This window comes from Macrotis lagotis, chromosome 8 (genome assembly GCF_037893015.1).
Source record: "Macrotis lagotis isolate mMagLag1 chromosome 8, bilby.v1.9.chrom.fasta, whole genome shotgun sequence".
Taxonomy (NCBI): domain Eukaryota; kingdom Metazoa; phylum Chordata; class Mammalia; order Peramelemorphia; family Peramelidae; genus Macrotis; species Macrotis lagotis.
In genome coordinates this window covers 28813786-28840814 of record NC_133665.1, presented here as the reverse complement: position 1 = coordinate 28840814, position 27029 = coordinate 28813786, and the positions used below count along the sequence as shown (strand labels likewise).

General features: G+C 36.3%; 1 long non-coding RNA gene across 1 annotated transcript in view; it reads left to right on the top strand.

The window, feature by feature from the left end:
- The window catches only part of LOC141495381 (uncharacterized), a 68642-nt gene extending 44950 nt beyond the window's left edge, over window positions 1-23692 (top strand). Inside the window, exons 2-3 of the long non-coding RNA XR_012470753.1 lie at window positions 6390-6480; window positions 23583-23692. This is a non-coding gene — a long non-coding RNA (uncharacterized LOC141495381). The remainder of the gene's footprint in view (window positions 1-6389; window positions 6481-23582) is intronic.
- The last annotated feature ends 3337 nt before the right edge of the window (window positions 23693-27029 follow it).

Sequence of the window (27029 nt, the reverse complement as noted above, 5' to 3'; positions counted from 1 at the left end):
TGGGACCAAGAAAGGATCAAGAACCAAGAAGAAACAAGTCAGAGCCAAATACCAGAGAAGTAGCGTAGGCACATAAGTTTCACAGGATGCCAGGAAAGGAGAATGGTTCATATGCAATGGCATGATTCAGGGAAGATTTCTTTCAACAAAGAACTGGCCACAATCCCTATTCTTTTTAAAAGTTATAAGCGTGTTGGGAGTTGGAATTGAATATTATACAAAAAAGATTAATCTCTGAATTTTCTAATTGTTTTTCCTCTGCTGTTGAAATCAACCATTATTCCTTTTAGTGATAAAAATATATACATTTGTTATGTGTGAGATACTATGAGGCTTCAAAGGTTAAAGATAAGTGCATTCCCTTTACTTTTGAAATATAAAGTATTAAGACTATGCTTAAAAAAGGCAGTAGTGGTTAGTGTAGGTCTTGAAGTCAGGAAGACCCATTTTCTAAGTCAAATCTATCCTCAGATACTTACTAGCTGTAGGACTCTGGACAAATCACTTAACCCTGTTTGCTTCAGTTTCCTTGTCTTTAAAAACTGAGTTAGAGAAGAAAGGGGCAAACCACTTCAGTATCTTTGTCAAGAAAGCTTCAAGTGACATCACAAGGAGCCGCACACAACTAAAATAGCTAAGCAAAGGAACAGAAAAAAAAATTTTCAGGAAAAAAATTTGCTGGATATGTGTATGTCCATGTATATAGTAACATGTATGTGCATGGGTATGAAGGAGGCAGCATTTTGAAGAGGCAACATGGTTTGATAGAGTATATAAAATGAAATCAGGAAGCCCTAAATTCAATTTGTGTGACCATGAACAAGTCTCCTAACTTCTCTGAGTCTCAGTTTCCTCATCCATAAAAAGCAATAGTAACAATACCTATAGCAACCGAGTCCCAGGGTTTTGGTAAGGATCTAATAAGATAATGAATAATCATTTTGATGAAAATTTTAGGGTTTTTTGGACATAATTTTGAACATATAATTTTTGTTAATGTTGGAGACTCTCATCAAAGTTCTCTCTATCAATGTAGATCAGTGGCTACTCTATAACTTATTAAGTCTTATTGAGTTGCCCTGGGTACACTAAAGGGTTAAATGACTCAGATGCAGGACTTGAACCCAGATGTTCCAAACTCTGATACAACAAATTGACTCTCCACTGTGAAGACACAATGAATTTTAAACATAGGAAATTCAAACACTGAATTCAAATTGAATTCAAGAATTGAATTAAAAAATTAGAGCATGAATTAGGAATGGAAAATTAAATAAACTGGAAGATCAGAGGGTTTCATTTATGTTTTTCTTATATATTTATCATGTTGAAATTCAAATAATTATTTTCTACACATGCACATGCTAGTAGATTGTTAAGCTCACTGAGAACAAGAACCATGCATGTCTTACTCATCTTTGGATCCTACTATAAAACATAACATGATACAATGCATGTAGCAGATGTTTGATAAATGTTTTTTGAATGTTGACTTTCTCTATAGCAATATAGTAAAATTCAAAGACAAGACAAAGATAACCTGAGAAGGGATTGTTTCTTTTTTATCTCTTCCTCAGATCATAGAATCTTGAATTTAGTGTTGGAATTTTTCCTTATTCTTTTACAGATGAGGAAACAGAGGCACTGAGGTGAAGGGACTTATTTAGAATCACACAATGATTATCTAAGGCAGTTTTGAGGCCTAGTTCTTCTTAACTCCAAGCCTAGTGCCCTATCACTCTATTCTGTTTCCTTTTCTTCTTCCTCCTCCTTACCTCCTGTATTTTCTGATTTTTTTCCTCTTCTTCCCCAACCCCCAACCCCCAATCCAAAAAAAACCAAACAAACACCAAACCTCTCCTGGTTAACATAAACCCCACAGGGGATGCTAGGTGGCATAGTGGATAAAGCACCAGCCCTGGAGTCAGGAGTACCTGGATTCAAATCTGGTCTCAGACACTTAATAATTACCTAGCTGTTATGACCTTGGGCAAGCCATTCAACCTGGTTTGCCTTGCAAAACCCTAAAAAAACAAAACAAAAAAAAACATAGACCCCACCATCTCTTCCCGTCAGTGCTGCATCCCCATTAGCTTATATTCTCTTGGGTTTAATCATCATTTTCAATATATTTGTTAGTAGTTTGCCTTCACATTGGATTAGAGGTACCATTACCTTTTCTGTGGTATCTGGAATGGACCCATAGATCCAGAATTATTCACCCATGAATATATCTTTGCTCAGTGAAGAGGACTTCTCTCTGAGTATGACATTGGGATACACCATCTATAATCTCCAACTGACAATCCATGAAGCAAGAATCACTGACTGAGTAATCAGCAGAGTTCTGTTTATACATGGAATGCCTTTTAAAAATGTTTTCTCATGTTTTGGTCAATGAAAAAATAGAATTAAAATTAATGAGTTATGACTATGAGATCCTTTTTTGAGAAATAATGGCCTACAAATGTTTGGCATCTGCCTCCAAGGACAAAGGATTCATTCAGTGTAGACACACATATACACACACACACACATACACACATGCATGTACAAAAGTAAATGGATCTGTGGTATGGTAGAAGAATGACCTCTATCTCACCAATATGGAACCAACAGCCCCTACAATTAAAAGAATGTTTCTCAACCTTGGAAATTTCAGCATCAGCTTTTCTCTTGGGTGAAGTCTAAAACAAGTAGCAATAGACTGAAAACTGAAATGGAATTTAGCCATTCTCTTTGAGAGAAAAATCCTTTAAACAATAGATTGCAGAATTCTATTAATGGTGAATGAGACAAAGGAGTTTAAAGGAGCTGAGTTTTTTCATTGAATTTAGTAGATATTATTATCTTCCATATTAAAATCCTCAAAATTAGAGGCTTAATAGTAAGTGCATTAAATGAATTGGAAGCAAATATATCCTGCCTCAAATTTAACTTTCAAACTCTTAGCCAGTCCAAGTATTTGCAATAGCACTCTGGTTTCCAATATTTAATATTTCAAAAACCTTATTATTCTATCAACATGGCTATTCCTTCCATCAAAGCAGACCACAATCTTTTAAAACTTTAGTATATGGTGTTCAGGAGTGTTTGTAGACAAATATTTAATATCCGATATCCAAACTTTTAGCTGGGCTCATTCTCAACCACAGATAGTTTTCTGGGGGAATAACCTGAAGTTGTCCCAAGAAAGTATTAGTTTATCAGAGACAAAAAAAAAATGCAAAAGGATATGGAAATGGAAGTGTATTATAGTACTACATAAATACTTGGAATGTTATGCTAAAAGAGAACAGAGAACAGAGAACAACTACTATAAAGCCTCCTGCCTCCTCCACAGTTTCAAAGGGGACATTGTAGTCAGAATACTTGAGTAAAACAGATAGGAGTAGGAAACAGGGCTGGTGTATTCTTTTATTTTTAACATTCATAGAATAAAACTACCATTTTCATAACATAATATAATGAAAAATGATTGCATATTAAACTGCAAATCTATCATGTGTATAATTTATCATTCCTTTTGAATATACAACAAAGTTATAATGCAATTTTTTCTTTTTTTAAAAAATTCCTTCCCTGTTCTCTGCCCTAGCAATGGCTACATTAAACACAAATAGGTATATCAAATATATATATATAAGTATGTATATATATATGTATATATGATATGTAAAATTCTATATATAGTTGTTTATCAGATCTTACCCTGGAAGCAGGTAGAGCCTTTCTTTATATGTCCTTCATAGTTAATTTGGATATTTAGAATAGTCAAAATAATTTATTTGCTTCAACTTTTTTTTTGGTTTTTACAAGGTAATGGGTTAAGTGACTTGCCCAAGGTCACACAGCTAGATAATTATTACCTGAAACTGGATTTGATCTCAGGTCCTCCTAACTCCAAGGGCCAGTACTCTATCCATTACGCAACTAGCTGCCCCCAAAGTCATTCTTAAAACAATATTGCTGTTACTTAGTACAATGTTCTCTTGTTTCAGTTCATTTCATTTTTCATTATTTCATGCAAGTCTTTTCATGTTTTTCTATGATCATTGAACTCATTATTTCTTATAGCACAGTAGTATTCCTTCACAATCATATTCCACAATTTGTTCAGCCATTCCTCAATTGATAGGGAATCCCTACAATTTTAGTTATTTGCCACCATAACAAGAGCTACTAAAAATGTTTTAGAACATATGTTCTTTTCCTTTTTCCTTATTCATCTCTAGAAATAGACCTAGTAGTCGAATTCTTAGGAAACCAATCTTAATAGGGTTTGGATCTCAGAGAATTATGGATCAGAATTCAAGGAGAAAATATCCTGGAGGTCTGTGGCCTTGCTTAAGCTACCATGGACCCATCAAAAACTAGTACTTATGGTTTTGAGCATATTCTTTGTTTCTGTCTTTGTATGTTCTTCCATTTTTCCTTTTTGCAAAGGATGCAGTGATATTTTTGTAATATCTTTGACCTTGAGCTATCACATGCCTATAATGTCTTTTATCTGGGAATTAGTACTATAATTAGAAGGAGGAATTATGATTTCCAAGACTGCAGAACTTGTCTCTGATAATAATACTCTATTGGAGGCAATCTTATACTCTAAGGGTGTGCCTATGCTAAAGATTGTGGGACTTGAGCCATTGTAATGGGGTCTTTGACATTTGAGAGTGACCTGATAGAATTTGCATCCCATTGCAATAAGCTTTGAGAACAAATCATCTTCTTGAGATATCACAGCAGGACTAAGGGATTCTCATCATTTGAAGAAGAAAAACAATTTAAATTTTGATTCTGGGACCACCTCTTAAATCAAAAAATATGAGAATATATCTTTGTTACCTGTAAAAAAAAATCCTTGGGAGAGGTTGCACAAAATAGACATGAATAGACTTTTGTTCATGTGTGAAGGAATGAATGAAGAGCACTTGATTTTGTGGAGTTTTTCTGCAATTCAGGGTTTAGTAATCCTAGCACCAAAATATGCACATAGAACAGGCAACCTGAGGAATGAAAACAGAGAATATTGTAACAACCTAGCAATGTATAAGGTTGTCCTTATTTTACTAAGACTGACAGTCTTAATGAAATAAAAACATGCAGTGCTTATCATAATTGTTCATTTGATTATAAACAAAGAAAATTTTTATCCAGAAATATAATTACCCAGAAATATAATATAATTCTTCTAGTTCCCTGCATGTAATTCTTAGTTTATGTTGCAAATGATGGGAGCTAGGTTGCACAATAATTAGACCACCACACTTGAAGACATGAAGGACCCTGAGTTCGATTCAGATTCTATTCTAGATATTTACTAGCCATATGACCTTGAGTAAATCACTCAACCTCTCTCAGGCTCAGTTTTCTCAACTGTAAAATGAAAGAACTGGACCTAAGGGACTTGAAGGACCTTTTCAACTCAAAGTCTATGTCTCAATAGGCCAGTGGCTAATATGTAAACTCTAAATGACTACAACTACCAACCCCCTAATACAGTTCTTCATAATCACTAGTCATTTCCCTCTCTCTCCCCTGTCTTGCCCCGTTTCAGCTTCATGGAGGTTCAGAGGTATAACCATAAGTAGAAATTATGCACCGGGAACAAGCTTAGAGTGGTGCCAGGAGAAGGCAAGGGGAGAAGTAAAAGACCTTGGAGAGAATAGGTACTACCAAAGGAAGGAGTGGGCCTGAGAGAAACTGGGATAAAAGAAGGTCTCAGGACTCTACCTCTGGTGGGTATTAGTCTTTATCTTCCTCAAGCCTTGAGTTCTATCATTCAAAATTAGGCACAGTTGTGTCAGAAGAGGCTGCCACCAGAGAATTCATATGTGTTTCCTCTGTCCCCATAGAGCTGCCAATGATCCCCAAACTCCCAGCCTTCAGGAAGGGATAAATTGATGGTAAATTGAGGATCTGACAATGAGATAAGATGGCATAGTAATCATGTAAACATGCACTATATATATAGCCACAAGTCACTAAATAAATCCCTGGAGAGGGGTGTTGGGGAGAAGGGGAAGCCAAAATAAGGCTATAGGGGAAATCTCACTGCAGCTATGTGTAGCAGCAATGGGCAGTTATGTGTAGCAGCAATGGGCAGCAAGGAGCGGAATAAGGTACCAGAATGGTCTCCATCCAAAATTCAGGATCTATGTTTTATTTGGTTCAACTATTAGACTCAAATACAAATCTCTTCATATATATCAGAGAAGGAAGTAATAACAGTTCTGTTTTTTATCATTTGAGATTCAATTTCTAAGGAAAAGAGAGAGAGAAGAAGAAGAAGAAAAGAGAAGAGAAGAAAGTAAAAAAAGACCATCCATGGAAGTTCACCTAATATAGTGCAACTGTCTCTACTTAAAAATCTCCATTCCTTCTAGATCCCTGCATGAAGCAGCAGAGAAATCAGTCCTCTTACTTGCACATGTTGAACTGAACCCTGGAGACCTCCGACTCTACAAGTTCATGAAGGTATTCACGGTTCCAAAGGACTGGCAGGACTCAAAGGTCTTGTACCAGGCTTTAACAGCATCAGAAACTAATGCATAGCGCAGCTTGTCTGCAGCCCCAATTGCACACAGCTGTGTATATGGAATAACTGATTGAGAAACACTAAAAATGAATTTCTACAAGTGGGGGATGCCCATGGACAAACTTGTGGAAGATGAGAGAATGCTAAAATGAACTGTCCAGGGTACTACTGCCCTCTCATGGAGGAGTCCAGAGATGCGTTCAAGTAGAAAGGCAGGCAGATCTTGGTCTCTTAGTCATAGCCCATTTGTAAGCTACAGCACCTTAGCTTCAGGACCCCCTCTAACTGGTTCTGGGTAAATCTATAACTAGTATTTTAAGAAAAGATTCTCCTCCAAAGACAAGTCTACTCAGGGACTGCTGGTAAATTTCTATCCTCAAAGTTTCATTCTTTGACAACTTTAATATCTATGAAAATATAAATTCCTCTTGGGAATAATTATACCAAGGCTTTACACCTGAATGTATAGCCTCTTATGCCTTAGGGTCAATGAGCTCACACAGCTAGTCAGTGGCAAGTGTCAGAGGCCAGGTTCAAACTGAATCCAGGGCCAGTGCTCAATCCACTGCACCACCTAGCTGCCCTGAATGAATTTATAAAATTCTTTCCTGAGAACAGGTTTTATTGAAGGGACCAGTAAAGTCACCAAGCTTAAGGAGATTAGTGAGAAGACAATTGGAATCCGAAAGGGACTTGAGAGTGTAAACATTTGCCTAAGGGTATTTTTTGCATATGGGGCATTCTTCTTGAGCTCTAAAAGTCTGAAAGTATAGCTTCTTCACTCTCCCCCAAAGAAAAGATTTGAGTCTCTCCCTGTTGTTCCTTATAGATACATAAAATTGCAGCAGATTACTGCAAAGGGAAAATTACTCAGAAAAGAAATTGGTTTAAATGTGCATGAAGATGAAAGGGTAGATACAACAAAGAGGTGATAGAAGTAAAGTCAAACCCTCACCAAATTTAATCCAATAAACATTACTAAGTAAGACACTATACTTGTACAAACAAAAGATAAAATGATGTTTACCCTCAGTGAAACAAAGCATTATAGAGTGAGGGAAAAACAAAGGTGGAGTGATAAGTAGACTCAGGGTAAGATGAAAGCCAAATTTAGGAGGATTGAAGCAAAACAGAATGAAAGGGTAGGAAATTACAAGAGGAGAATTTCAGAATTCAGGATAATGTTAGTATAATTATGGTTGATTGTGAGATCAAAATAAAAATATTCTTCTAGGCACCTGAACTGGAGTCAAAAAAAAAGGTAGGAGATTGATAAACTGAGAGTACAGAGAAGGCATATCAAAGTGTATATTTTGAGCTGGGTACTGAACTTTAAAAAGGAAAGGAGATGCTGACAATGACCAATAGTCTTTTTGAGGAAATAATAATAATAATAATAATAATAATAATAATGATAATAATAATGTCTGCCCTTCATTCTCAAAGAAGACCATAACATCAGGGAGGTGATGCCATGACAAGCACATGAATTGAATTTGAGTGAGGGGGAGGTTGTGCTAAGTCACCAGCCTCACTTTCTTGTCCAGTGGTCAGATATGAATCAGAAGGACTGGAGATGGCCCTGATGCAGAACAGTCAAGGTTAAATGACTTGCCCAAGGGAATGCAGCTAGTTAGTGTCTGAAGTCAGATTTGACTTCCTATCCTCCTGAATCAAAGGCCGGTGCTCTATTTACTGTGCCATCTAGATGTCCTATGGGGTTTGGAAAGAAAGTTACACTAATGCATTGTTAGTGGAACTATGAATTAATACAAAACAATTGAAAAGCAATTTGAAATCATGCAGATAAAGTGACTACAATCTTTGCATCTTTTAACCCAGAGAGTCTGCTGCTAGGAATAAATCTCAAGATGATCAGTATAAAAAAAAGTCTCCTATTATTAAAATATTTATAGTATCACTTTTTATTGTTGCAAAGAACTAGAAACCAATTAGATGTCATCAGTCAGAGAATTACTGAACAAATTATGGTTACATAAATAGAATGTTTTGTGTATAGGAAATGATGAATAAAGAGTAGCATGTAAAGAGCTATATTAATTGATGTGAAATAAAGTAAACATAACTTAAGGAAATAATATATACAATCACTACCGCAATGTAAATGTAAAGAACAACCAACTTAAAACAATTGAAAATGAATGCTGTAGTATCTATATAGAACAAGTATAGCCTCAAAAAATGCATGAGAACCCTTTCTCTAATTCCTTCACTCCTTTGCAGAGGTCGGGGTCCACAGGTGCAAAGCAATACATATGCAGATTTTTTTAACATTTTGATTAGTTTTGCTGGTTATTTTTTCTTCTTCCTACCTCCCTCCTTAAAGAAATCTTTGGATTAGCTTTCTGGAAGAGGGAAGGAAAACTATAAGTAATGAAGGGATGTGCTGTGAGGGCAGGCAGAGGAGGCAGAGAGGTGCCTCACTTTTGATTGGGAAGGGTTGAGGGCATACACCTGGCAGGTTCTTAGGGTATTCACCGTGTATTCCCTCAACTCTTCCACAGTCATAGGTGAGGCACCTCTCTGCCACTTATACCTCCCCCACCATATGTCCCTGAAGTAATGTAAACCTTAAAAGCAATACAATGTTTTTTTTTTTCAAAAAAAAAAAGGATAGAGAATAACCTGGATATGATATATGCTAGTAGATTAAAACTCAAAAGTATGGCAGCTAGATGGTATAATGGATAGAGACCAGCACTAGAGTAAAAAAGACTCATATTCCCAAATTCAAATCAAATACTATAGCTGTGTGACCCTGGGCAAGTCATTTAATCTTATTTGTCTTAATTCTTCAATTGTAAAATAAACTGGGGAAGAAAATGGCAAAATTCTAGTATCTTTGCCAAGAAAACCCCAAATGGGATCACAAAGAGTTGGATATGACTGAACAAAGGGACAGATTTTTTTTCTATTAAAAAGTTGTATGGGTGTGGGGTGGGGTGATGAGGCATTTTTAAGAAGCAGCATAGTTTGGTAGATAGAGTACTGGAATCAGGAGGTTCTTGATTCATTTAAGTTGTATGTCCATGGACAAGTCCCTTAACCTCTCTGAGCCTCAGTTTCCTCATCTATAAAATGGAGATAAAAATACCTGTAGAATATCTGTAATTTATCTAACTTCCCTCTAATGAGAGAGGCACTATATAAATATGTAAATAGCTATATTTAAACTAGATGAAAATTAATCTTAAAAGGGAAGACATTCCCAACTGGGAGAACCAGAAAAGACTATCTTTTTCTTGGAGAAAAGAGAAAATTCTGTTTTTTTGACCTGAGGTTGCCATCTATCTCATTCTCATTCCCACTTTCCTTTTAACCCTAGAACAGTAAAAGCAATCTTGGGTTTCTAAATAAACATCATAATCCATAATATTTAATCACATGACATAATTCACACAGAATCTACACAATAAAAGTGTTTTTAATAAGGTCAATACTCATTTACCTGGGAGCAGATAATCCAAAAATATAATTTTATTTGATTTTTGAAAGACCTTATATAGGTTAGGCAGCACATTGGACTTATAATTATGTCTGTCACAGGCTAATGTACAGACTGAAAGTGATTGATATAAAGTGGCAAAGAGAGGCCTTCTACAGATATAAACAGGATAGAATAGTCAGTCTTTAGAAGAGTGTTTTCCCCATCCAACATTGGAGGATGCATTTTTACTCCCTAAATTTCTAGAACATGAGAATTGGCCTAAATATCAGTGAGTAGTCCCTGAACACACATTAGTTGGGCAGAGGAAAATGTCTGGGGAATATAACTATGTCAGAGAGAAAGCCAATCTCTGATAAGAAATTCATTCCTATAAAATCCAATCCAATCCAAGCATTTGTAAAGCATCTACAATATGCTGAGTACTGTGCTAATTACTGGCAAAGCAAAAGCAAAAAAAAAATAATTCTCGAAGGGAGGAAATGAATAAAAATTATGTTGTTGTGGTTGATGATGATGATGATGGTGGTGTTGGTGGCAATGATGTTCTTTCTCATTTGTAAAATAAACTGGAAAAGGAAATGGCAAACCACTCCATTATCTTTGCCAAGAAAACCCTATATGACATCATGAAGTGTCAGATGCAACTGAAACAACTGAACAATAACAACAGCAACAACAATGTGGCATTAGATAAGTCAATGGCTAGAGTACTGTCCCAGGAGTCAGAATAGACTTCTGCTTCATATTCTTATTAGCCCTGTGACCATGGGCAAGTCATTCAACCTCTGCCTCAGTTTCTTCAACTGTAAAATGAAGATAATATCTACCTCAAGTGGTTGTTGGGAGGTTCAAATGAGATAACATTTGTAAAGCATTTTGGAAACCTTCCAGCATTATATAGATATAAGCTATAGTAATTAGTGTTCTTTGCCTTCTTGGATCTTAATATTAGCTTATAGCTGTAGAATGCATATATCTATCATTATGATTCAAGGAGGCAGAGAACACTAATAGCTAGAGTACCCTTCCATGAAAAGGGGACTTTGAAGAAAACTAGGATTTCAGAAAGTCAGAAGAGAAAAGGGATTTCATACCAGGCTTGGGCAATAATTTATACAAAGAAATGGAGGAGGGAGATTAAAGTTTGCATGTTCAAAAAATATTAAGTAGACTGGTTTGACTGGAACACAGAATATATGAAGGGAAGTCATTGTGTGTCCACCATGAAAACAGTAGGCACGCAGATAATTGAAAGTTGACTGGTATTATTTTGACCTGTAATTATTGATCTCTTGAAGTTCTCCTATTCCCTTAATTCTATAGAATCCCTAGCTCAATCAAACCATCTATGTATGCAGAGACACAGAAGGTAATGATAATTATGGATTGCTATCTGGCATCTTGATAAATCCAGAGCATAATATAAACCATCTCCTCCCCTGACTCGCCTTCCCCCTCAGGTCGAACTGTCAGAGTGACTGACTGACTGACTGTATTTCTCTATTATCATCTGCCTTGCTGCCCCCTCAGAGATAGAGTTGACATCTTCCAACCTTTGTCTAGGGTGCAAAGTTGCAAACAAATTTGATTGGCACCATAATTTCACAAGTGAATAGCGTATTGGTTGATTTTTCAGAAACACTATTTCATCAGTCCCTTGACTTTCACGGGCCATTTTATCAAGCATATACCCCAAGTATCAGGACTATTTTCACAAAGGGTACCCTGAGGACATGACACTGTGGTTCAGTTTATCTCCCTTGTCACACTTAGCTTAGCAGCCAGAGCCAATCACACATTCTAGTAAAATACTTTTGTTTCTGTTGTTTGAGAAAAAGACCCAGAGAGAGTTGACTTGATCTTAGATTGAAATTGAGATAATATACCATCTGGTCAAAGCAGATCAATATCTATGTATGGTCTTTTGGTGATCCTCTCTGTACAGAGTAGTTAATAATTATTTTGAATTCTTTATTACTCACAGGAACTTGATAAAGGAGAGGCCTGTTTTTAAATGGGGAAGTGTACTTATTTTTAATGGGGTAGTGGCAGTGTATGTAAGTGCTTATTTATTTTATTTTTTCTTTTTGGCTTAGATTACTATGGCAAGTGATGCCTTCCAGCCAATTCAAATTTCAACATCTTAGTTCAATGTGAAAGTCTGTCCGTTATGTACTTTTTCTGGTCTAGATCCATCATCAGACACTAAGTGATAAGCATTGTATGCCCACTAATGTATGATACACATTTCCAGATTCTTCTCTCACTTCAAGTATGCCTATGGATTCAAAAAACACATGAACTGAGCCATATCAATCAAATGCTTAAACCACTTACAAATCTTGTGTTCTTCTTTTCATGCTTCTTATAAATTAAAAAAATAGCTTATAGATCTAGAGCTAAAAAGGAACCTCAGAAACTGCCTATTAAGCTAGTTGACAAATAGAGAAATTCAGACAGAAGGAGAACTTGCCTAAAGTCATTCAAATGTAAGTTATCATCACAGATGGGATTCAAACCCAGAATCTCTGACACTCTCAAACTATTCCTTCCTCTATGCCTTCTTCTCTGGTATTCAAAAGATACCATAAAACAGAACAAAGATGTGAACAAATGTTCTCATCATTATTGAAATTTGAATCCATGGAATAGAATGATTATGACCTTTAGAGTCAGGGACCATTAAACAATTCTGATTAAATTGTTCTGTCCCCGATTATATTAGGTATACATTCATGCAAACACACTCACACACACACACACACACACACACACACAGAGTCACCCTCCCAAAGTTTCTATGATTCCTCATTTATAATACAGATCCTCAATTAACTTTCATTGAACTGACACTATTAAAACTTTGTCTATTGCATGAGAACAAATAACAACATACTCTGGCTCAAAATTCAAAATGCCCTTTATCATGTGATCTAATATATGTAACGAGATTTATAAACAACAAAGTATATTCATGACATTTAGCAGATCTATAACTAGGGTAGAGCATCAGGGATTTTGTCCCAGGGTACCAAATTTAGAAGTCACATGCTATCATTCAGCATATCTGAGCATAGTATCTACTAAATAATAATCAATTAGAGAGAAAACAGAAGTTAAACTTCCTCCTCTAATGATCATGTCATGGATGAAGTCCTCCATGACCTAGGCCTAATCTTTTCTGACCCCTCCTTCCATAACACTAGTTTTGTGACTTCGTGATATCCTGGAATCTGGTCTTTATCCAACCTTGCTCTCCAACCTGTTCCATGTCTTTTATCCTGAGGTGTTTTTTTTAGGGTTCTTTAGAACTGTTAGTTATTATAATATTAATATTTATGATTTTTAGAGTCAGCATGTCCTATAGTCCCAGGAGTCAGGAAGACATTCAAGTCTGGTCCTTTGACATAAACTGGCTACTTGACTGTGAATATATAAACATTTTATATATATATATATGTATGTATGTATATATATATATATATATATGTGTGTGTGTGTGTGTGTGTATATATGTATCTGTATATATATCTACATGTACCTGTTATATATTTGTATATACATATATAAATGTATATATATATGTATATATCACTTAACCTCTTAGTATCCTCAGGCAACTCTTTAAGACTATAAGTTACAGAATCATGACTAATGGTTAGAGGAAGTTTCCCAAATGCAAGTTCCCCATACAAATCCAGATCCACCTTCATATCATCATATTCAAAATATGTCTTGTATAACATCAAACCTTAGACTTGAATTTGAAATCTTTAACATGAGGGCATATTTGATTTTTCTAAAACTGATTAATTTAATTATAGATCTTCATGATCTTTTTTTCCCTCTTCCTTTTAGCTGCCCATCTTTTTTTTCCCCTTTTTTTTTCTTTCAAGGCAATGGGGTTAAGTGGCTTGCCCAAGGCCACACGGCTAGGTAATTATTAAGTGTCTGAGGCTGGATTTGAACTCAGGTACTCCTGACTCCAAGGCCAGTGCTCTATCCACTGCGCCACCTAGCCGCCCCTTAGCTGCCCATCTTTTAGCTATTTTTTTCTTCTAGCTTTAGGAAATAAAGAGAAAGTACAATTTGAATTAACATTGTTGAAAACTTTAGTGGGAAACAACATTTCTGGGATCTGTTTGATTCTAGGACTCTATATATGGAAAACTGAGAATTGACTGGAGCTCATTTCAGGTTATAACCTTATTTCTCTAGGGAAAATACACATTCTAACATATGTTTGCTATCTCACCCCCAAACTTCTTTATCTCTCTCACAGCTGGCTTTCAACCTCTAAGTCTTACAGGGTCAATGACATTCCTACCTTTGTTCCCTTTCCCAAGCATCTGTAACTATGCTCACCTAGCAGTTTAGACATTTTTAACAGATGCTAATTTGCTTGCTCAGCTTTAACCTCTCAGTAAGGTCTGGCTTACATCTTCCTCACTGTATTAAGACTGTGATAGCCTATCTTAAGTCATAAACCCATTTTGATAAGCCTTATCAATCCTAGATTATAAATTTAATAAATGTCCAAATTGTGTTTTGGTAAACTTTTAACCTGACTCCCTAAGAAAAAATGTGAAACAAGAATAGAGACAAAGGCTGGGAGAGGACCTTTTCTGGTCTCATAAAAGGAACTCTAGGTTGATTCATTTCTACAATCAGAATCACCGGGGTAATAAGAACCCGATATCCTCACTCACTATCTCTGCAGGGTGTTTATCTTGCCAACTTCTGATGAGAGGAAGGACTGGTTAGAGGACAGCATCAGGAAATTAACAAAAGAGGAAATCAGCTCCTTCCCTGGTGGATATTGGTCTGTCAGAGGGTTGACAGGGCAACCAGAAATGAGACAGAATGTGTCTGGGACTTATTAATTGAATGTCTTCTCTCAAGACCTCCAACCATGTTATTCAATTTTCATTTGACATTTGCTGAAGATGATTGTAATTATCACCCCCATTATACAGATATTGCTACTGAGAACTAATCTAATGTCTTATCATGCCTTGGAGGTAGAACTTAGTTCCTCTACGGATCAACAAGCATTTATTAAACAACTCAGGATCAAACACTAGGCTAGAGTTAAAAGAAAAGTGAAACAAGCAGTCCTTGTCATTAAGGAGTTTACAACCTAATGGGAAAGACAACTTGTATATTTATAAGCATACAAAAACAAATGCATAATTACAAGGAAAAAAGGGATGGCATTCATGTAGAATTGATTAGTTGAGGGGTTTTTTTAGGGTTTTTTTTTGCAAGGCAAATGAGGTTAAGTGGCTTGCCCAAGGCCACACAGCTAGTTAATTATTAAGTGTCTGAGGCCGGATTTGAACTCAGGTACTCCTGACTCCAGGACACGTACACTATCCACTGCGCCACCTAGCTGCCCCGTTAGTTGAAAAGCAGAGGTGAGGAAAGGACACTACATAGTTGGAGTTTTTGAGAGAAGAGATTCAATAAATAAGTCTCGGTCATATTCTACCTCTTTTATGGTTGTCCTTTCAATCTTCCAAAGAAAAGAAGGAAGGATAGAATTTGGATCCCAAAACTAAAAAAAAAAAAAGACAAATGTTTTAAAAAATTGTATTCACATGTAATTGGGGGAAATAAAATATCTATTTAAAATAATTATAAAGTCCCCCAAAATTCATGCTATCTATCTACATACATATTTGTATACTTACTTGTGTCTCTAGAATATAGAACAGTGCCTGTGCATAGTAGGCATTTAAACAAAATTATTGGTTGATTGACAGACTCTGGAGTAGCCTAGTTTCATCAGAGCAGCTTGTCATCACCAAAAGGAAGACATATTTTGACCTTGGTAGGGCATGCATGAAAATGTGAACCATAACATAAAGAATGGGTAAGATCTATGTCAGAAACTGAGACAAAAGAGAGTATATTAGATGAAATCACGTATCCTTGAAATGTTAAAACAAGTACAGACTTAAAGAATAATAAAAGAAGGCAAAGAGATATCAAAAGATTTCCTATTATTAGAAGATACAGAGTGAAGACTACAGGTAAGCTAAAATTAGATACTAGAACTCCTAATTCCAAAGCTCCATTGTATACCAGGGAAATCTGATATTGCTTTTTTTAATGGAAATAATGCCTTTCAATAAACACACTTTTTCATCAGAAGTTTCTTGATCAGAGTTAGAAATGGCATAGGCAAATTAAAAGAGAATTCCAGAATATCAGATAAGGAGTGTTCATATATTATGAAAAATCATTAAAATGTCAGATGTGTCAGAAAATATAAAGTATGTACTTGGTGGGACTTGGATTGGATTGTCTCTTCTATGTCATTGTGCAGTCCTGCTGCAGAGGAAAAGGAAGGGTTGAATTAGGATTAATGGAGAAAGAGAACCAGTTCATGTGCTCTGGCACAGAAAGGTCAGCAATTGTCTAGAAGGAGTGAAAAATCTGTATTTAGTCAAAGTGGATTCCTAGTCAAGGTGGAAGAGGCCAGGGATCAGTTTCCGTAAACCTCAGTCAACCTAGTGACTAGACTTTCAGCAGCCTTAACTCAACCTGCCCCAGTCCTACTTCTAGGAGTTAGAGGGAATTGCTTGGGAAGAGAGAGATAATCTCCAGTCTCAAATGGTTGGCACTGACTCTGGAATGAGAGGACCTGAGCTTGAATCTGACCTTTGTTTATTACAGCATAATCTTAGATAAGCCATTTAATCTTCCTGGGTCTCACTTTTCTCATCTATTAAGCTCCAGGAAGGAAACTTAGTCAATTTTTCTGTCAACAAGTTTTTGCCAAGCACCTACTAAGTGACTTGTTCAAGGTCAAACATTTGGAGACAGGACTCCAACCCAAGGGCTCTGTCTCGAGTCAGCAAATACTCTTTCCTCTGTACCATGTTACCTCTTACAAAACCCACCTTGAAACTAAGATGAAGCAATTTGGTCCCAGTCACATAGAACTAGGCTACATGTGACTACCATATAAGTATGATCACAGGAATACTAATAGCACTTATAATTTGTAAAATGTTTTACATTCATGCTCTCATTTGATTCTCACACTCTGAAGTAGGTGCTGTAATTTCCTCTATGTAATTTATCTATGTAGAAACATGAGACATTTACTGATTCTATCTCTCCTTTTCTCCATACTGTCCCCACGAACATAACCAAACAGGGAATGGAGGTTGGAACTGGATCTGTGATTTCCTTGGTATGGGTAGGAGTGTACTGGTAAATGTTAACTGGTTTGGGGGGAGAAAGGGGATATATGCAAGATACACTTTGAAGTTTAATTTGCACTGTAAACATTTTCTCCATCACTTTCTTAAGTCTAAGCAATCAACAAAAACAATAAACCAACTCTGATTTGTCACATTTGCTGATTTCCAATGTGTAAATACTTATTCTGAGAATTTAACGATTGACTCTCCCAAGCTGTTCTGGTTAGCTCCAGTCTACCTCTGGAAATAGGAAATTCCCATCTGAGAAAATGCCATCTCCCAATGCAGATCTGTCCTTCTGCAACCTTCATGCTTAGAGAGTTCCTTAGTGCACTGAGAGGTTGAGAGGATTCAAATGGAGAAAGAGAAGGAGGTCTGAGAGATAGCATCCCAGAAGAGTGTATAGATACAAGAAAAGGACAGCTAAACCCTTGATTCTCTTTTCACAGACATGATACCATAAGCTAATTTATCACACTATACAGGTCCAGGAGACATATGTCCTGGGGTACTAAATTGGCAAAAATATTGTGAGGGGGACCAGGGCCAGTGCACATATAGAGTGTGTCTGTTTGTGTGTGTGTGTGTGTGTGTGTGTGTGTGTGTGTCTATTTCCATCCCAGGGAGAAGAACATTCTGTTTCTCTATTCTGTAATTAGAGAAGCTGATCACCCTACTCACATTGGCAAAGGTTGACTTAGTGTTTGCTCATCACTTAGGTACCATACAGTAGATTCTCACCATGTCAAAATAGGTTGTAATCTGTGTGTGAATGTGACTGAAAAAAATGGAGACTAGGACCAATTAATGCCATATATATCCTGACAGCTTCAGTTTTGTCATTGGATTTGTACCTTTCTCCAGTTAGTCTTTGAATGGCTGCTGCTGTTGCTACTGTTTGTGACTTCACTCTCTTCTGTCATGGACTACTCGGTGTCATGACTCAAAGAAAATGACCACTTCTCACCTATCTCCTTCATTGTATATCAATATGGAATGAATTTGCCACTACATTTTCTCCAAATGTCAAATGATAGTGGATAGAATACTGAAGACAGAATCTCCCTTCTGATACTAGATATGTGCTCATGGATAAACTCTTGAACTGAACATAGGAGGTTCAGTTTCCTCATCTGTAAAGTGGGAATAATATTGTTGGTTGTCATTTAGTTGTCTAAGGTCCCACAGACCAGAAGGAAACACATTTAGGAGAGGATTATAGCTGTAAAGCTGAAATGAACCTTAGTAGTTACATAGTCCAACCTACTAATTTGACGATAAAGAAACTGAGACCCTGAGAATTTAAGTGACATACCCACCATTACACTCTTGGAGTGGATCCCAAGACTGCTGATTTTCTTTTGTAACCTATTATAATACTTCTAAGATATATATTCAAGGCTTTCAGATCCAAATCCAAGACTTCATTCTATCCTACTCTACTGCCTTGACTGTTAGATGGTTCAGGGTATGGACCATGCCACAATACTACAAAACTAAAGGCAAGTCCTTAAGAATATAATAATAGCAAATCCTTTTAACAAGAGCAAATGACTTTAAGAATACTACTTTTTCTTTTAAATTGTCTATTTTCTGGTTGAATTTTTTGGCACCATTTTGTTCCCACCCTTCCCTCAATTACTTTAATCATAAAACTATTAAATCCTTATCTTTGCATAAGTTCTTCCTCCCTTTGCTTTCTTCCATTTTTCATTCTTCTTATTCCACCAATAAAAGATGAACAACTTCTATCCAGCCATTCATTTATCCAATGTGAATTTTAAAGAACATGTTTACTAATGGAAAGAGCAATATTTTCTTCCAGATGAGATTTTTAAACACTTCCTGAAATGTTAGTTTTCATATGCAAATACCATGGAAAAAACAGTTCCAGTCTGCCAGGCATGAGGCTAGTCAAGTTTCTGCCAGTGATAATAGTCCAGATGTGAATGAAGACCATTAAGTAGTCTAAATAACTAAAAAGCAGATCCACTTTACTTTGCTGAATAAGTTTCACATTTCTCAACCATCTAATAATGTTCCATCCTCTTGGAATATTTGCCTCTGAATGGAACGAGCCTAATCAAAATCCTGGCCTTTTTTCCTTTGGGTTAATCATTAAATAATATCTCCATAAACACATCATTTTCTTTTTTTTTGTCTCGGAAAAGGAACCCTGCTTACCTATTTGCTTCGTATGTGATCAGTGTTTCTGGGATCATAGAACAAGTACTAAAAGGAACTTTAAGAGTGTATCACCCTCACTTTATAGATGAAGAAACTAAGATCCAGGAAAGCTATGACTCATCCAAGGTCTTACAAGTACTTAAGTAACTGAGGAAAGTTTTGAACTCAGTCCTCTGACTTCAGAGCCAGTGTGTCATCTCTCTAATTAGGAGCTTCTTTACTATGTTAACCTCTTCATCTTCAAGGGTGAGAATTTAGAATAATAGCAGTAATAAGAGCAATAAGATCATTACTATTTCTGTTATATAATAATATATGATTATATGTACAAGGATTTTTGAATTTATATTTAAATTTTATACATGATCTCATTTAGAAATTCCAAGTCCTTGTACATCTGAAAATTGCACAAATTTCACATCAACCAAAACATACTTGTTTCTTTTTCCTCCTCTTCTTCCTCAAAACATTGCAAACACTTCTTTCTGCAATAACTATTTTCTTTTAAAATATTTTTAATCTGCAATGTGGCAGATGTGGTATTATTTTATTATTAAAAGATTTCATTGTAACAAAGAAAAACTACCTAATTCAGGGATAGCATTTGACAATAGATACAACAATTCTGCCTTAGTTGCACCTCACTTTCAACTTGTGAGGAGAGAGGTGTGTTTTATTATTTGTTCAGAAGAACCACTACTTAATTTCTCAGTTACTTAGAGCTAGGTCTTTTCTCATTTACATTGCTAAAGTCATGGTTCTTTTGGTTCTCATGATTTCACTCTGTATCAGCTCATACAAATCTTCCTGTTTCTTTGAATTCTGCACAGTTGTTTTGTCTTGCTTCATAACATTCCATTATATTCATATGTCATAGATATTACTGCTTCACCCCACTCCTCAAATATCCCTCCCTGAAGTCATAAAATCATATAGAATATTACAGAAAATATTTGGACAACATTAGGGCTGGTTGTCTTGTTCGAGGTACTAGAGATTAAAGGAAAAGTAAAGACCATCTAACCCAATCCTCTCATTTTATAGTTGAAGAAATGGAAGCCCAGAGATACTATGACTTTCCTAAATTCTCAAATTAATCAAGCTTCAGAGATAGAATTTAAGCTCAGTTCTTTGACTTTAGAGTCTGCAACCTGTTCACTATATCACAAATCTTTGTTCCCAATTGGAATTATTTTAGCTGATTGATTATAAATTTTCATTACTTTCTGTGGAATCCTGAATCTTATAACCAAAAATTAAGGATGCAAAGAAGCAGCTCACATATGATAGACTGGCTTTATTTTTTGTTTTTCCAGTACATTCTATGCAGGTCTCCCAATGACTTGAAAGGGTACTATGTTTAGGGAAAAAAGATTTTTAAAAACACAACAGAAAATCCCAGGTCAGAATCAGAATGGTCATAGCAGAACATCTGGAGAACAAGTCCAGAAACCCAGGGTTTTATATGAACACTGGGCAACTTTGTTTATCTTGTTTAAGGATTTTTCATTTCCTCTATTTTTTCTTTCCATTTCCTCCTGATGAAAATAATGGTGCTGAGGAAGATAGGCAGAAGAGGTGAAGAAGAAAGTGAATGAGGATAATTGACATTTATAAGATGTTTTTAAGTTTACAAAAGCTTTACATAAGCAGGCCCGTTCCCTACTTTTTAACACTACATCTGAGGGATTCTCCCCTACCTACATTGCTTTCAAAAGTCTTACATTAAAATAGTTGAATAGGGAAGGCTGACTGATTTATTTGCTTAGTTTAGGAAAATCTGCACAGTCCTTCTTCCAAAGCAGGTGGTCTCAAGAATACATGAGGTACACAGAGACAAGGGACTTGTCCAGGATTATAGAGTAAGCATCCTAGATTTAAGTTTAGACCATTCTTCTTTTCTATACATTGTGTATATATCTTGATATGCTGTCTCTCCTGGGTAGCTCATAAGCTCTTAAAGGGCGGGGACTACTTCACTTTTTGTCTTTGTGATTCAATTTGTTGTTCAGTCATTTTTCAGTCATGTATGATGCTTTTGTGACCTCATTCGGGATTTTCTTGGCAAAAATAAGGGAATAGCTTGTTATTTCTTCTTCCAGCTCATTTTACAGATAAAAAAACTAAGGTAAACAGGGTTAAGTGATTTGTCCAGGGTCATACAGCTAGTAAGTGTCTGGGGGTAGATTTGAACTCAGGAAGATGAGACTTCTGATGCTAAGCTTGCCATTTCTCCACTGTTCTACCTAACTGCCCCAACTTGGCAGATGATAAGCACTTAATAATTGCTTGCTGATTGATTGATTCCTAACTACAAGACTAACTTTCTCTTCTTTATACTATATTCCCTCTCTCACAAGGTTAGACCTCAGATCAACTTGGTTTAACTCATATGAATAAATATCTTATCCCTCCATTCCCAACGAAAAGTAAACTTATTGAAGACAAAGACTTGTGTCATTTTTGGCCTTTGCATCTTGAGCACTTAGTCTAGAGCCTAATACATAGTAGCCATTAAAAAGTTAAATAAATGAAAGAATGAACTTTTTAAAAAGGTAGAGAAAAGGTGCGAGTATTCTCTTTCTTTCGTTAGTATTAAAGCCCCTGACTGGCAGGGGGATTAATGTGGTGCAGGAGAGAAATGAGGTGTATAACACACAGGTGGGGTTGCTAGCAGGACAACTAGCAGAGCCATTTATTGTCCAAAGAGTCAGAAAATTTAAAGATAAAAATCACAAATGATATGTAAGCAAAAATACAAGCTTCTGAGAATTGTACCCTTTGATCTGGTCACAGACCTCTGTACACTCTTTCTCATGTCCTGGGCACAGGATTTGTTTTGTCTAACTCAATACTGGTCTCTGTCCCTGCATAACTGTGTATAATCTTTTCAGGCATATTTTCTTCCCAAGTTGGATATTCCTTCAGTTCTCAGGGTCCTTATCTAGCATTGCATAAATCTTCAGGGTTCATGGAAGACTGTAACGGAACCGTCTTTGAGCATGTTGCCACAAAAGCAGGTGCTGGCTAAGACATGACCTGGATAGCAAATTCACACTCTGCTCCAGTCCACTACACATTAGCACAAGCACATCTCATATTTTACTGAATAACTGCTCTGAAAGAGAAGAGGGGAGGCACCTGAAGAGCATGGCACAGGCCCTTACATCCTGTGGATGTAGGAGCACAGTGGGAAGAGTTAGATTTGGAACTGGAATCTCTGGCTTCAAATTCTGATTCTACTAATTACTACCTATATGACTTTGGACAAGACAGCTCACTTCTCTGGGTTTCAATTTCCTTCTCTAAAATAAGAGTTGTATGGGAGGCTAGGTGGTGTAGTGGATAAAGCACCGGCCTTGGAGTCAGTAGTACCTGGGTTCAAATCCAACCTCAGACACTTAATAATTACCTAGCTGTGTGGCCTTGGGCAAGCCATTTAACCCCATTTGCCTTGCAAAAACCTAAAAAACAAACAAAAAATAATGGCCTAGCTGTGTGACCTTGGGTGGGTCACTTAACCCCATTGCCTTGCCCAAAATAAATAATTAAAAATAAAATGAGAGTTGTACTAGAAAGCTATTAAGGGGACTTTCAAGTAGGATCACTGATAGAGATTCTATTTTCCTATAAATCTCTGGATCTGCCTCTTACTACCTAGGAGGAGATGGCAGGGGAAAGGACATGATTAATGAATATACCTATCATAATTTTGTCTTGGACCTGCTTTAAGAATCCTGGGACTGGTCAGTTACTTTAGGCCAAAGTAATCCTCCTCCACTGCACTTACCTCCATTTCTAACAAATCCTTAAATCTGCACTGGAAATGAAGAGAGAGAGAGAGAAGGAAACTGGGCATTGAACAAATGAACATTTTGCCTTGGAAAATTTTACTTGATGTTTGTGTTTAGGGCCTCAGAATAGGAAAAGTAGAAAAGACTTTAGAGGAAATCTAGTGCTAACAGAATACATTGGCACAGCACCTTGAGGGTTATAACATGTTTTTCTCATGGTGATCCTATAAGTAGCAGAAATGTATTTTTAATGAAAAGAGAAACTATAAGATAATCTTGGGAATAATATATTTTGTATTATTTGATCCTTCATACTTTTGATGGTTTTAAAAATGTATAATTTCTCCACATTCTAATCATTTTATCTTCCTTTTTAGCTCCTTCTAAAATGCCTGGAGTTCACCACTTCTTTCCATAGAAATATGATCAAACCAAATGAATGAGAAGTAAGAGAAGTATAAGGAGAATATAAAGCAATCTTCATCAATATAAAGTTTGAATTACAGAATATTTATAAACAAATATAATTTAATAACTTTAAACTAATGATTAACAAAGAATAGCCAAATAATAATAATAATACTTGACTTTTATAAAATACTTTACATAGTATTCAGTTTGAACCAAGGAATTCCTTTTTTCTCCACCAAACAATACTACCTCCCTGGTATATAGGTAAAGTAAGATCATAGAATTAGAGGGGTTCCTGAGGATCTTTGAGGTTTTCTATCTAGTCCAACATTCTCATTTTGTAGTTAAGGAAACTGAGTCCTAGAGGAGATAAGTGACTTACCCAAGGTCACCTTGGTACTAAATGTAGAAGAACCAGGATTTAAACCTGAGTGCTTTGCCTGCAAATTTAACCTGCTCTCCTTCCTTCCAGTTATGTTTTCATGATAAGAATCTTTTATGATTAGAATATTAATTCTGTATATTCAGATGAGTACTTGAAGTTCTTGAGAGCAGGCTATTTTCTTATATAAGAAAAGAGAGAGAGATATGAAGGGAGAGAGAGAGAGAGAGAGAGAGAGAGAGAGAGAGAGAGAGAGAGAAGGAGAGAGAGATCAAGGAAGAAAGAGAAAGGAAGGAAGGGAGGGAGGAAAAGGGAGGGAAGGAGGGAAGAAGGGAGGGAGAAAGAAGGGAGGGAGGGAGGGGAAAGAGGGAGATTAAGATCATGCAAGAGGTTTTATGCCCTATATGACAAGAGACCTTCACTGAACTCCAAACTTTCCAACTAACAGAAAATGTCCTCATCTTTATTTGTCTCTATGGCCTCAAAATGTGTTTTTCCTTTGCCAGTTATCAGACATCAGCAGTCACAGGCAATTGTTCATCTTTGTGTTTGTTTTTCTTCCTGTTTATCTGCCTCTAACTGTCTTCTCCAGTCCCTTATGCTCAGAAATGGCTGTGACATAACAGAATATTGGAATTATATGTATATAGTACAGATACTGAGCAATGTCTTTAAAAATGCATCTCTTGTCAAGGATTTCGGGAAGACAATCCAGGCCAAGGACAGAATGGTTGAAATCGGAGGTGCATAGATACTCAAATTTAGGAAAGGAAAGAAGAGGCAGCATATATATACAGAAAAGAGCTAGACCTAAATCAATAAGAAGGGGATTTTTGTTCTCCAAAGATAAGATAGATTTCTCTGTAATTCACTGTCTTTTTTAAACTTCACACCCCATCCATTAGGACTTTCTTTATATATCTCTGCCTCCTACTTAATAACTTAATAACTGGCACTTTATATTGTGCTTTGTAGCTTGCAAAGTATATTATATACTTTATATCAACATTCCTGTGGAGTTGATTTTCCAGGTATTATTATCCCTGATTTACAGAAAATGAAACAGATTCAGAATCCAAGGGGTTAATTTACAGGGTCATAAAGACTGGACTAGGACTTGAATCCCTGTTCTTTCCTGGCTTAATGAGACATATGCCACATTGCTCTTTTCCCTGGGTCAAAATGCAGTATTGTTCTTCCAAATCTTTAGTTTGAGGAGGCAATAATAGTGAGGAAATCAGCCCAATGTACAATTTTGAAGAAAGCTGCTTGTCTTGACTACCCTTACTCTCTCTTTGCAAAGTTCCTATGAGCCCTCAGAGTACCACTGAGTCAACCAAACTGGCCTATCCTGATTCTTCCCATACCCAGACAGGGACCCATGCTCAGGATTTTTCTGTGCCCATCCTTTTACCTCCTCCGCCCATTGAAGCCTTCCCATAGCCTGACCATACAGAGAAATCCAGAGGACTTCAATTGTCATTGTACTTGAGGGTCAGAGAGAAGAGCACCTTGAGAGCAATTCATTAGTCACATTTCCAAGGAGGCTGTACATCTAAGAAAAGAATACCCTAATCAACATTATTCTACTAAGGAATATTCTGAAAGATGGGAGGTTAAACAAAACCTGCCAGAACACAGATGTGATCCTACAATGGCATCTCTAAGCCATGGGGACCTGGCCAAATCCAGATAACTCTGGAGCCAGTGAGGAAAATTACTGTACCCAAAAGATGTCAGCACATCTCCATCACAGCTTAAGAGGACATCATCTTACTGCTAAAAGAATGGGAAAGGAGATGGGAAATGCCTAGGTATTACCCACTCTGGTCTTCATGCAGAAGAGTTTTCTCATCTCTAATGAGTTTTCTGGGAAACTTGTTCTTTTCTCATGGCAATCTAATAATGATCCACTATAGACATTAAGAAAGCTCTGAAAAAAAAATGATTCATCCTGAGATATTTTTCAGTGATAAGACAATTATTTTTTGTGTTTTGGTAGGGAGGGGAACATTTGCAGAGCTGTGTTTATAAATACTTAATAACTAACTCTGAGGGAAGGAAGTACCTATGATACATTTTTAAGTTTAATTTGTATTATTAACATTCTCTATTACTTTTTAAAATTTAGACAACAAAACAATAATTTCATCCCTGATTTGTAATGTTCACCAACTTCTAAGGTATAAATTTCACACTGAAAATTTAACCATTGGATCATCTGGTTCAAGTTAGATCTAGCACATCCCAGAGTATTTGTGTTTTAATAAGACAGAAGCATTAAATCCAGAGAAACAAATTTGAAATGGTGGAAATTGTACAAGTACCTAATCGTCATCTCAGAAACTAGGTAAGAATCTACTTTGTAAAGTTGCCAGAAAGGATAGCTCTTTGATACACTGATGTTAAAAAATCCTGAATTAGGAGCATTTGGATTTTGATGGTTGCTAATTCATATGGGAAAATTCTTTAGGAACTTATGAGACTTTAGAGGAAAATTTTCCTTTAAAAACCTAGACTAATTATTTCTACTTTAATGACAGCAATTGATGGAAATGATTTCTTTAACAAGACTGACTTGCCTTGTTTCCCAAAATGTTCTCTTGATGATGTGTGCATATGTGTTTGTGTGTTTATATGTGTGTGTGAAAGAGACAGACAGAGACAGAGAGACAGAGAGAAAGAGACAGACACACAGACAAACAAACAGACAGAGACAGAGAGACAGAAACAGAGATAGAGACAGAGAAACTTCAAACCCTGGTTAATATCTCAAGTAAAGAAGCATTGCAAATCCATGCCTCTCTTGTCTTTTTAGTCTTTTCTTCCTGAAATCAACTCTTTAAGGTATTCTACATTAGAATAATACCAAGGGCTGTGATCACTAGTATCTGTAGAAGCCTACTTTCCCCAAGGCAACAGTCCAACCTGCTGTATTCCAAAGTCACCTATCTCTGGATGATGCTTACAACCAAGACAATGTTCACAGTCCCCTCTTTTAGAATGAGTAGGAGCATCTCATTGCTGCTCT